Source organism: Desmodus rotundus, chromosome 12, assembly GCF_022682495.2.
Source record: "Desmodus rotundus isolate HL8 chromosome 12, HLdesRot8A.1, whole genome shotgun sequence".
Lineage (NCBI taxonomy): Eukaryota > Metazoa > Chordata > Mammalia > Chiroptera > Phyllostomidae > Desmodus > Desmodus rotundus.
This window is the reverse complement of record NC_071398.1, coordinates 19986041-19998238: the sequence shown is the minus strand read 5'-3', so window position 1 is coordinate 19998238 and position 12198 is coordinate 19986041. Positions and strand designations below refer to the sequence as shown.

Below are 12198 nucleotides of genomic sequence, written 5' to 3'. Positions count from 1 at the left end.
AGTCCCAGAGCTTGAAAAGTTGGGGCAACATTTGAAGCTGTAATACATATAAAGTATTTGTGATTGGGTTGTGGAGTCTTGTCTTTCTGATGTCTGAATGTGATTTTAATGAAAATCATGTTCATGCCTCTTAATGAAATCTAGATTTAATGTTATTTGACGTGGTTCAGTTAAGTGATAGGGCATTTCTTCTCTAGATTTAATGCTGCAGACATACGTGCAAATAGAATTTGCAGTCAAAGTTCGGGGAGCAAATCTGGTAGAGATACCTAAAAAAAGTTTAGGTATGTAGAATTAGGCCCAAAGGTTGACAAGTAGAACGAAGTTGCTGTTTGATACAGTTTTGTTTGACAGATTGTATCATCAGAATCGTGCGAGGTGTTCATGGTCATGGGAAGACCACTGGTCTGTAGAGTAGTGCTACTCTTGGCCGTCCATCCCCACCCCCAATCCCATGGTGGGATACTTGGTCTGTATTCTATACAGAGTAATTCAGGAGAGGGAAAGACATGCATAATCAGGAGACAGGGAGAAAGCACGTTTCCAGAGTGGCCGGAAATGTGGGGCCTTCAATGACTTCTCGGCTACAACTTGAACACTAGAAAGATGGTAATCTCTTGTTGTTCTCTGTCCTTCAGCTACTCCTGTAGTAGATACAGCTAAGAGTCTTAACTCTGTCAAGCTTTTTGGATTTTTTCTGTTGGCGGTTGCACATATATAATAGAAGTTGTTACCTTAAGCTAGGATCCTGGTATTGGTGACTGAACACATTGTTAGTGGTTTGTGGCAAAACAGGACATTATCAGGACAAATGGCAAAAAGTGGCCTATTCAAGGAGTGCATGTCTCTTTGTGTGCATCAGGGACACTTACAGGAGCAGTTTTCCTTTGTCAGGCATGTGGAGTATGTAGCGGCATATCTAATCCATAAATAGGTCCGACCACTTTTGGAGTCTGTTTAATTTAGTAGGTGCTATCTGTCTCCCATTATTTACTGAAAAGAACTTGGCCTGGATATGTAGTCCTTGCTCCACCTTTGCCTGTAAGATTCTCAGCAAAGATACTGTTTCAGTAAGTACATTTTCTTCCTTTATGGGATGACATAATAAACTCTTCCAGGGTAGTCACTGGGTCCTGTATTTCCTTTGTAACTTTACAGAGTACCTAGTTCAGGGCTGAGTCAGTTACTGTTGTTGACTGATTGAGGATGCGTAAACTAATGGAGTCAGTTTTATGCTCCAGAAGAAGAAAAGGTCTCATGTACTTTGAAGGTGGGGGATATTTAGAGAGATATAGGGAATTCTGAATTTCCAATTTGCTTAAATTTCCTCCAATTTTATGTACATAAAAGTAGAGTGCCATGAACTGCATATATTGTTCAGAAAGTGGAGCTATTTTTAAACTTTTTTTTCTTTAAAGGCAGCAGAGGAAATTTTATTCCACTTAGTGTGAGAATTAGTTAAATCTGATGTATGTGTTTGAAACGGCCTAACTTAAAGCAGACTAACTAGGTACATTTGAAGTGAAATTATGGAATATGTTTTATATTTTCTGTTCAGTAAATAGGACTATTGATAGGAAAGTAGACATAGGTACCTCTTTATCCTTTGGGATACAAATTCAAGGATTTTTCTTTGTGTACTTGCTGTTAGAATTATGAAAAGGCAAAATGTATGCAGATTTAAACTGCTGCATAGTAAACCACATTTTAATTTTGAAACAACATGGGGTATGTACTGTTAGGTTAAGTCCTTTTTTCAATTTTATTTTTCTATTACAGTTTGTATTCAATACTTCTTTGTATTAGTTTCTGGTGTGCAGCACAGCACATGGACATTCATCTAGGTTCCAGGTTAAGTCTTTAGAAAATACGTTTTTTATTTTTTTGATGAGACACAGAGAGAGAGAGAGAGAGAGAGAGAGAGAGAGAGAGAGAGAGAGAGAGACATTGATTTGTTGTCCTACCCATTTATGCATTCAGTGCTTACTTCCTGTGCTCCCCTGACCAGGGATGGAACCCGCAACCTTGGTGTTTCAGCACGATGCTCTAACCAACTGAGCTACCTGCCAGGGCCAGTTTAAGTCTTCAATTCAAATATGTTAAGGCTGTCCATAGCATAGTGTTCAAAGTTATGTAGCAGTTCGCTTACAAAACATACTTAAAGGCATTATGGTTACCTTTAAATAATTTCAGCTGATACTGACTAATACTAGTTTGACTAATGAATCATACCAGTGTGCCAACATATAAAAAATACATGTAGAAACTATACTAAAACTGCATACAGACTATAGTTTACAGCTTTTTCTCCATTTGACCATTATTTTGAAGGTGTGTATTATGTGGGGGATTCTTCCTTTTTTAAACACTCTCTGATGAGTGATATTTTTTAAAAGGTCAAGTATCCAGTGGGCCCACTATTAAGAAGTAGGTGTAATAGTAGTAACGGTGGGATAGTAGAGTCCTAGTGTGTATGTGTACTGATTAGTAGTTCTAGTTAATGAAAAAAATAACTAGAAAGTATAGGGAAAAGGAAAAATAAACCTCAGAACTGCTACATCAACCAGCAGGAGCTGAAGCCGTTTTCCTGTGGCGTCCACATCGACTCTGTACTTTACAAGGCCGTTTCTGGGTTCTACCTGTCCTGTAAGACTCAAAACTCCCACGACCCTCACAGTGGCTCCCCTCTCTCGGATCCTGAGGCCCTGCTGGCTACTGTCTGTGTGAGACACAGCCTACCCCAGCATAACCCCAGCTCGACCAGCAGACCAGCAGAGAGGTCACCATTGATCAGTGTGCTAGGGGAGGCCTGGACGGAGCTGGATCTGACTGTGGCTGTGGCTCAAGCTTGTTGGTGGGCCACCTTTGCTGACTACGTGATTGGTCTAGGGCTGCTTCTCTTGGCCTCGCTGTGGGCCCTCGTGGCTGGAGGAGGGGTCAGGGAAGTTGCCATGCTGCTCCGGACCCCCAGTGTAGGATTGATGCTGGGGGCAGGTGCAGTCTGTCTATTCCACAGGCAGGAGGTCAAGGGCTTATGTAGGACCTGGGCTGAGCTCCAGCATGTGCTGGGAAGGGCATGGGAGGCCCAGGACTTGGGCCCAGAGTCTCATTCAGCCTCGTTCCTGGGACATCAGGAGGGGGACAAGGCTGAGGACCAATAAAGATTGACACTTTGGAAAAAGAAGGAACGAAAGAAAAGAAAAATACACCATGGAGTAAAAGGTGGAAGAGTAGTTAATACTAATACAAGAGAAGATACGGCTCTCTAGTTAGTATTTGATAAAGAGATAAGACATGCTTATGTTGAGAGTAACTTAAAAATACTTTATGTATTTTTGGCTGAAATGACTAGTAGTGTCTTGTGTTTAGAAGTTTTAGATGGAGACATTTGTTCCTTAGGAGTTTATTAATGCTGTACATAGTTTTTCTTAGTTTCTTTGTTTGCTTGTTAGATTAAAAAAAAATGACTTTCTAATTTGGAATTTCAAACATACACAGAATAGTATGATGACTCCCCATGTATGCACCACCCAGCTTTAACCATCTTTTTGGAGTAGGAGGCACAGGGTTTGGGATCCTGGCATATTTTAGCAAATCCCAGACTGCATCATTTTTCTTTAATACTTCCATATATGTCTCTAATAGGGACTTAAAAAATAAGACTAGAGCCTAAGTGTTATTTTTAATATTAAAAAGCATGAAATATTTCTTCTGAATTTCTTGGTATCTTCTCTTGGTATATTAATGTCAGACTATAAATTTGTGAACCATTATCTCTAAACTATACACAGAGTGAATGCCTTGCAAATATTTATTGAAGATGACCTATTTTTTGTATTGAACAAGAGTTAATATTTCAACATTACAAACCATAAACCCACTTTCAAACTTACAGGTGAACATTTTTCTTATTATATTCTTAATATTCACTTAACTGTATCCTAAGATAGGGTACCACACTGCCTGTATTACATCATTTAATACTTTTGATAGCCCTGTGAGGTGGATAGTGTTATCTTATTATCTTAGTTGAGAAACAGTCTCAGAAAGATGAAGTAATTTGTCCACCCTTATAGCCTAAGTGGTTGCGCTGGTATTCAGGAAATTCTTTTGGACTTCAAAGACCGTCTTTTTTTCCAATCTACCACGGATGGCTGCAGCTAGGGGCATTACTGTGTGACTGTTGGAATGCCTGGCGTTCATATAGAATCTTCTTCACTTCACCAACAAAAACAGTTGGGTAGCAACAGCTACTATGCATTGAAGTATTAATGGATTTCTCAGGCAGATAGGCAAGCATTATTAGACAAAGCTAATTTAATTACTAGTCTGAGTTCATGATGAGCAGAATTCATTCTTAATGAAAAGAATTTTATTTTTAGATTTTACTTATTTGTCTTTTTAGAGAGAGCAGAAGGAAGGGTGAAAGAGAGGGAGAAAAACATTGATATGCAAGAGAAACATCAGTTGGTTGCCTCTCACATACCCCAAATGGGGACCTGGCCTGCAACCCAGGCATGTGTTCTGACTGGGAATCGAACCAGTGACCTTTCAGTTTGCAGGATGATGTTCAGCCTAGTGTACCACACCAGTCAGGGCTTAACAAAAAGAATTTTTAAATTCCATCTTACATTAAGCAAGATTTGTGCTACTATGATGTAAAAAAATTAGATATATCCCTCTACTTTTTGTATAGAATCCATGGAATGGCGTAAATTGTGAATGAGAACTGTAGCCAGCACTGTCATTCACTAATTGGATGACTGTGGGCAAGTCATTTTACCACTCTGAGTCTCAGTTTCCTGTGTGTTAAATTAGAGGCCTGGGTAATAATACAATTTTGAGATCTCTGTTATTTAACCTATGAGTTGTTCTTTGTATGAGGGGGGACCAAAAAAAAAAAAAGCACCAGAATTATATTATGGAGAGCGGGCCCCTTGTAGTACAGGTTTCCCCCACTAGGTGAGTGTTCTAGGAACCCATCTGTATCCATGTACCAGATGGCGTTGTTGGGAGAGGCTGCATTTGGCTTCAGGGAATTTTTTTTGAAGACTCAGCGCATTTGCCCATTTCGTGGTGGGTAATTTATGAGCCCAGTTTACTGTGCTGAGTGTTCAGTTTTTGACCAAAAACGGCATGACCCCCATGACCCACCCTCCCTATTCACCTGATCTCACCCTGAGCAACTTTTTTTTTTTTCTTCCCTGGATGAAAAAAGTCCTCAAAGGGAAACGTTTTGCCAGTGTGGAAGAGATGAAACAAAAAACTGCAGAAGCACTAACAGACATCAAAATCAAGTTCAAAAACTGTTTTGAGCAGTGGAAAAAAATAGGTAAAATAGGTCTTGATAGGTATATTGCATCAAATGGAGAGTACTTTGAAGGTGACTGAAGTTTAAACATGTAAAAATACAAAATTTTGTGTAAGAATACACAATTTTTTATAAATAAATTCCGGTTTTTGGGGGGTCCCCCTTGTATATATATGCTCTGTATGTATATATTGTATACAGTTATACCTCAGAGGTGTTGAGGATTCAGTTCCAGACTATCACAGTAGACTTGTAATCTTTTTGCTAGTGGAGGGCCTTGCCCTCAATTTGTAAAAAATGCAACATTTGTGAAGTGCAGTAAGATGAAATATGCTTGTAGTTTCTAAGATTTATATGTGTACCGTCTCCTGATTCCTTATTCATTCATGAAAGAAGTAGTGGTCTGAGTAACGCAAACAGCAATTAATCCAAACGTTGTTCGGCTTTAGGATGTATTATGATTGTTTTGTTTGAGCCATAGGAACTTCCTCCTATGGTAACTCTCAGTGGTTGGAAGCAATCTAACCACATAATCAAGGCATTATTGATCTCCCGTTCTGCACCTATCATTGTGGAAGAACACTAGCACTTTAAGACACCACCATCGCTTACAGTTGGTTTGATAAATGAGACTGATCGAGAAACTGTTATGTAAGAGAGTGTTAATTGCTGGTGTCATAGAGTATGTTTTTTACAGCAATGAAAAGTGCACAAAGTTAAGATTCAGACTTGGATGGAACTCAGCTCTGCCACTCTTAGCCTAAAAATTATATTGCTTCCCTCCCCCCCTTAAGTGGGGAATGTCTACTTTAGTCCTATTGTAACTGAAGATATCCATGAATTCTTGAGCTTGATGTACTAATTATATTTCTCTAATGTATATTAAATAAAATATGTAGCCATTGAAGTACACAATTCTAATGCATACCATGTAAAATCATCTTGCTTACCACCTATGGTACATGCTTTGGAAAATACTAAGACTGGATTATCTCTTAAGATGTTTCTAGCTGGTACTTTGTGGTTTTGTGATCTGTAGAAATACAAAAGATTGCAATGGAATGAATCACAAGCACAGGAGAAGAGGAGAGATGCTTTGATAATTTCAAGGGGCTATACTGACTGAAAAAGAGTTTGAGAATTTTTTCAGAGTCTGTTTATAAAGGATTTTACATACACCACTGGCTGATTCTCAAGTAAAGCCCAGAAGTGGAATGCGTTTTTATCCCAACCTGAGATAAAAATATTTCTGTAGATAACTGAGAGTTACCTATAAAATAGCACTGTCATTTACCGCAAACACTTTTAAGAAGCTGCTTGATAAAAAGTGCTTTACAGTATATAGTCGCTTAATAATTCATTGTTCTTTGGAAGAAAAGAAAATGCTTGAGCAGTCCAAAACATTTCTCCTAATGTGTTCAAAACAAATTTAATCAGCAAAAATCCAAAAATATTTTTGAGATACTTACATAGTATTTTTAAAAGAAGCAACTAAATGGCTGATAGGATGTCGTGCATATTAAGTTTTCTTCTTTCAGCAAACGTTTACTGAATACTTAGTATTTATAGAACACTGTGTTTAGTGTAGTGGATACAAATATTTGATCATGACTTTCTGTGTGCCTTGTTGTAAGGGACCAGATGGTTTCTAGGCATTATATTGCATTTAATCCTATGAGAAGTGTACTATTATTTTTAAATTTTTTTAAATTTTTTTTGAGAGAAAGGTTAAGGGAGGGAGAGAGTGGGGGGAGAGAAACATGGATGTGAGATAGAAACATTGATTGGTTGCCTCTCGTAAGTGCACCTATGAGGGACTGAACCTGGAACCCAGGTATGTGTCCTGACTAGGGATCGAACTGGCGACCTTTCTGTTCACAGGCCGATGCTCAACCAACTGAGCCACACTGGCCAGGCTTAATGTTTATTTATTTTAATGAGGAGTCTTCCTTAGGGCCAGTAAATAGTGGAATTAAGATTTGAAAGTAAGTCAGTCCAGTGTAAAATAACTAGACATTCCTTTTCTTCCTATTCCAGTAGTAGTCCAATGTAGTCACCAGCTAAATGTAGCTATTAAACAGTTAAAAAATAAGTTATCTGAATTAAGATCTACTGTAAGTGTACAATACACACTTGATTTTGAAGAGCTAGTACCCCCCCCCGAAAATGTAAAGTATCTCATTAATTTTTATATTGATTACATTTTTAAATGATAATATTTGGGTATGTTGGGTTTTGAAATCAATTTTACTTTTTATTTGTTAATGTGACTATTAGAAAACAAAATAATATATGTGGCTCACATTGTATTTCTATTGGACAGCACAGACCTAGAAGAAAAAGATATTTTCATTCTAAAAACCATAATACAAGTTATAAAGTAGTAAGTACTATAAGAGAAAGATAAATTAAATGCTGTGGGCTTGCAGTAGAAGAAATGAGTGGAGGATAAGAAAAAAAATTTTAGTATTTTTTATTCTTCTTAAATTGGTAGTTCATATAAATTCCTTAATTTAGCTATCTTAAAATGCCTCCCGATCTGGTTAGTGAATGGATCTCTTCTTCAGCATGCCTAATTTATTAGTTGTAATGGGTGCTGTAGCTCTTTCAACTTGAGAGGAACAATATTCTTACGAAACTGTAAGTCGTAAGTGACTTATCTGTTGTTTGTTGAGCTAGATAAATTTGAAGCTTAAGAAAGAATCTCAAGGATGGCCCCCAGAACGGTGCCAGTACTGACCCTTGTATCTGCATTAAAATAGAGTGTGGAGGAGCAAGCAGTGTGAACTGGAATCTGAAAACAATGGACTAAGAGAACCAAGCATCTGTTTTCATTCACCTTTAATAACTTTACTGAAATTAGAAAATTTTGTTAGGTCGAATGCATGGTATTTACAGTACCTATAAATTCACCTATTGAAGGCTTGAATAACATCTATAACTCTTTATAGGGGAAGCCATAGTGAAAAATGGGTGCTGACTTAAATTCCTGTATTTGTACACTTGTAAAACAAAACACACTCTTAAAATGGTTTTGAGTTTCTTTGAAAAATACCCAATGTGATGTACAATTAAAATAATAAGCAAGATAAACAGTGAAGTGAAATTAAATTAGCCAGGAGAATGTGAATATAAGTCAAAAATCAACTCAAATGCAAAATTACAAAAAAGAAAAAAGAACCAAAGAAAAGGAAATCACGTTTAAAGAAGTGTTCTGTTACCTAGGAAGGTTTCATTTGTAATTTAAGTTTAAATTAGAGAGACAGCCAGCAGGTCTCTTAACCAAACCCCCAAAGTTCCTCCATTGCCACTTTAGCTCCACCATGTGAGAAACAGCATGAAGTGGACAGAACTGCACGAGGGGCATGAAGTGGAGCGTCTTAATCATGAGCAGAATCTGCCATCTGTTGATTAGTGCCATCTACTGAGCACACCTATACGATGAAATAAAACTCAGGTGAGATGAGGTCCTGTAGTTATGAGCCCTTGGGAGGAGAAGCAGTATTGTGAGTGGAAAAATAGAATGAACTTTGAACTACAAAATGTATAGATAAAAATCTATGTGTGGAGATAAAAACCTAGCTCACTTTCCACTTACTGTGACCTTGGACAGATTAATCTCTTGAACCTGCAATTTTCTTACTTATAAAATTGAGGTATGAAACGTACTCCCAACAGTACTCCCATTTTTTTTATGGTGAGGATAAAAAAAATTTAAATATATAGACCATCCATCAAACTGCATTTGTTCATAAATGGTGGTTCCTTTCCCTTTGTTGCTGTAGATGAAATCATTGGAGATAAGGTAAGGTTTTATATTATATGTTAAATGTCTTAAGAGAAAAGTTCAAAAACACTGATATAGTCCTACCAGGTATTTAAAATGCGTATGCTGTGAGATTATGAAGTGCAAAGGGGTGAATTCTCTGGGTAAAAGAATTTGGTTCTACCAAATGTTTTTTAGTTCTTTCAGCTTAAATAATGACTAAACTTGGAGTATACTGTCTATCACACAAAGGAAAACTCTGTTTTCTCATATAAGAGGGAAGAATCTAGTTCTTATATTCTGGAGACTGTCTACTTAAAACAGATCCTCCATCGAATGCAGTGACTAAGAACATAGCTATTTTATCAGCTGAGAAACCACAGGCATTGACTGTATCTTGTGCCCTTTGTAAAACGAGATAAATACAAAAATTGTCAAAGTAAGAAACATCCAGACCTGCAGAGATTTTTTTTTAGATTTATTTGAGCCAAACTGACAACAATTGCTGGGAAGCAAAATCTCAACGGATTAAGAAAATGCTCCAGAGAATGGCAGTTTGGCAGCTTATTTTATGCATTAAAATCAGAGGGGGAGACATAAGGAGAGTTATGTGAAATTCATTGGTGGTAGATTAGGGAAGTAGGAGAAAGCAAAAAGGGGAAATCTCTGAGATTGGAAAAAGAGTTTGATGGAGAGACACATACTTCTTTCACATTGGTGGTACGGGATAGTTACCATTTAGGGGCTTCTGTGGTCTTGTGTTCTGGTGGGAGGTTGTACCTTGCAGGGTCCAGAAAAGGGGGGTCACTCTGACTTTCCAAGGGTATGTTACCTTAGATGCAAAAAGACAATAGACAGCCTTTCTTAAGGTAAAGAGAGACTTTTGTCAAGGAAGCTACAGGCCTAGGATGTGACTACCCACCATGACCTACTTTTAGTTAGGAATTTTTATGTTCAGACCGGCCTATGTGGTTACTTTCAGTCTCTGAGTTTGTAAGGCCCCCCATGCAGGCCTCCCCAGAGCTTGTCAGGTGTACTATGTGGCCCTTTTTCATCCACAAAATCACTGAAATTTCCCCCAAAGTTGGCAGCTTTTCAGAGGGAAAGTAATTTGTAAGGACTTTTATTCTGCTATTAAACAGACTATTAAGGTTTAAATACATATTGTAAATCAATCATTCATTAAGGACAGTGCAAAATATTTTCAGTATGTAACCTTGTTTCTGAAGTAATCAGGTAGCAGAGTTAGTTTTGAGTAGTTTTGAAAGTTAAAATTGTATAATCTCATATAAAAACGCAAATTTGATAGATTTATTAGGACCTGGCTATTTGTTATGTGTATAGATAAAAACTTTTAGTGTGTCTGGTTGTTGTTTTTTATCATCGCGAGAACTTTCGAGGGTCTATACTATTGTGTACTGATTTTTCAACTCTGTAGTGTACCAGAGTAGAGGCAATCAGGTTAGCGAAAGCAGAAGTCGGAAGACACTGGTGTGGTTGCTGTCGTCCTGTGGAAACAAATTTGCCTTCCAGAGACTCACGGTCTCGGTCTGCCTCTCCCACTCTGCAGTCCTTCCCTCTGGCTCTTCACACAACATCCTGCTTTCTCACACCCACAGATACATAGTGTAGTGGTGTGGGCTTCCAGAGAGTGGAAAGGTACGGCGTTTGAGTTTACTTGTAAATGTTAGTTGTTGGTAAAGATTTTAAACTTAGTGGTTTGAGGATTTTCTGCACCACAGTATTGCTCAGCAGCTTTCCCTTTTGCACAGCCCACTGTACCTCTCCCTACTGTCCTTCAAGCATTGTTTTCAGACTTCATTGCTTTCATTAGATTGAAATATAAGAAATTACCAATATTCAATCATGTTTGACTTATAAAAGCAGCAGTTTTATGTGTTTCAACCTAATTGTTTAGATTTTGAGTAAATAGTATCTCCTTTCCAGCAATTTCATTGCTGCTTTTTTTTTAAATTATTATTTATTTATTTTTAGAGGGAGAAAGAGAAACATCAGTCGGTTTGCCTGTTGCACACCCCCAACTGGGGACCTGGCCCGCAACCCAGGCATGTGCCCTGACTGGGAATCAAACCAGTGACCTCGGTTTGCAGGACGACGTCCAGCCCTTGGACCCACATCAGTCAGGGCTCATGGCTGCCTTTTGTATCATCTTGAAATCTCTAGTTACAAACTCGGAGATAGGAGGAATTAGTCATTTCAGAGGTCTTCCTCAAATTTTTTTTTCCAGTTTCTCATTTGGCTTATCTATCCCTGTGACCAAAAGAAAGAGAAGCAGTTCCTTTTATATTTCTACTTATACTTTTTAGTCATTCATTTGTAAATATTTACTGAGCATTTACTTTATGGGTTAATTATTAAGCAAGATTATTATTTGGCATGAAAAAAGTGACTTGAGAGTTATTTCATTTAAATGTGTTTTGAAACTTTTCCTAACTCCTTTACAGTAGGGGAAGTGTAGAAGGTGTAACTATTAGAGAGGAACTCCCAAATATTCTTGCTTCTTAAAAACGGATTGTGGACCTAACCACCTTGTCCCTAAATGTTTCATTTTTCTGAGTCAAGTTGCTATCCAACATTTAATTTATGGAACTCTTTGTATCTCATTTGCAGTTCTCGATAATGGTATGTAGTAGATAGGACAGATATCAGCCTTATTTACAGATTTAAAAAAACGAGTCAGGTGGGCTGTGATTTGCATAAGTATTAAGAAATAGTTTAGACTCCAACTCAAGTCTTTTTAAATTCAAAGCTTTAATTCTTTGTTACCACATTGCTTTTCTGGTAACTTTCACATTTATATATATAATGTATTTCCATGTTATTGGTTTTCATATTTTATATCCCTTTCCTATTTTTATTTAAATCTGTCAATATTTGAACACATACCATGTGCCTATTATTTCTTCAAATAGTTTTTTTGTTCCTACTCTCCTGAACTCTAATCTTACATAGATTAAGTGCTTGCTACTGACTCACAAATCATAAAGCTCTGTTCTTCACCCTCCCCCTCCCAACTCCCAGTTTCTTTTTATGTAATTACCACTGCTGTATCTTTATGTCCACCGATCTTTTATTCTGTAGTTTTCAGTCTGCTATTAAT

The 12198-nt window shown here is 37.5% G+C and overlaps 1 protein-coding gene and 1 pseudogene across 1 annotated transcript in view; both read left to right on the top strand.

Annotated features, from left to right (window-relative positions):
* Window positions 1-12198, top strand: part of GLG1 (golgi glycoprotein 1) — a 106473-nt gene that overhangs the window by 1094 nt on the left and 93181 nt on the right. The window lies entirely within an intron of this gene.
* Window positions 1724-12198, top strand: part of LOC112300686 (polyadenylate-binding protein 4-like) — a 49436-nt pseudogene continuing 38961 nt past the window's right edge.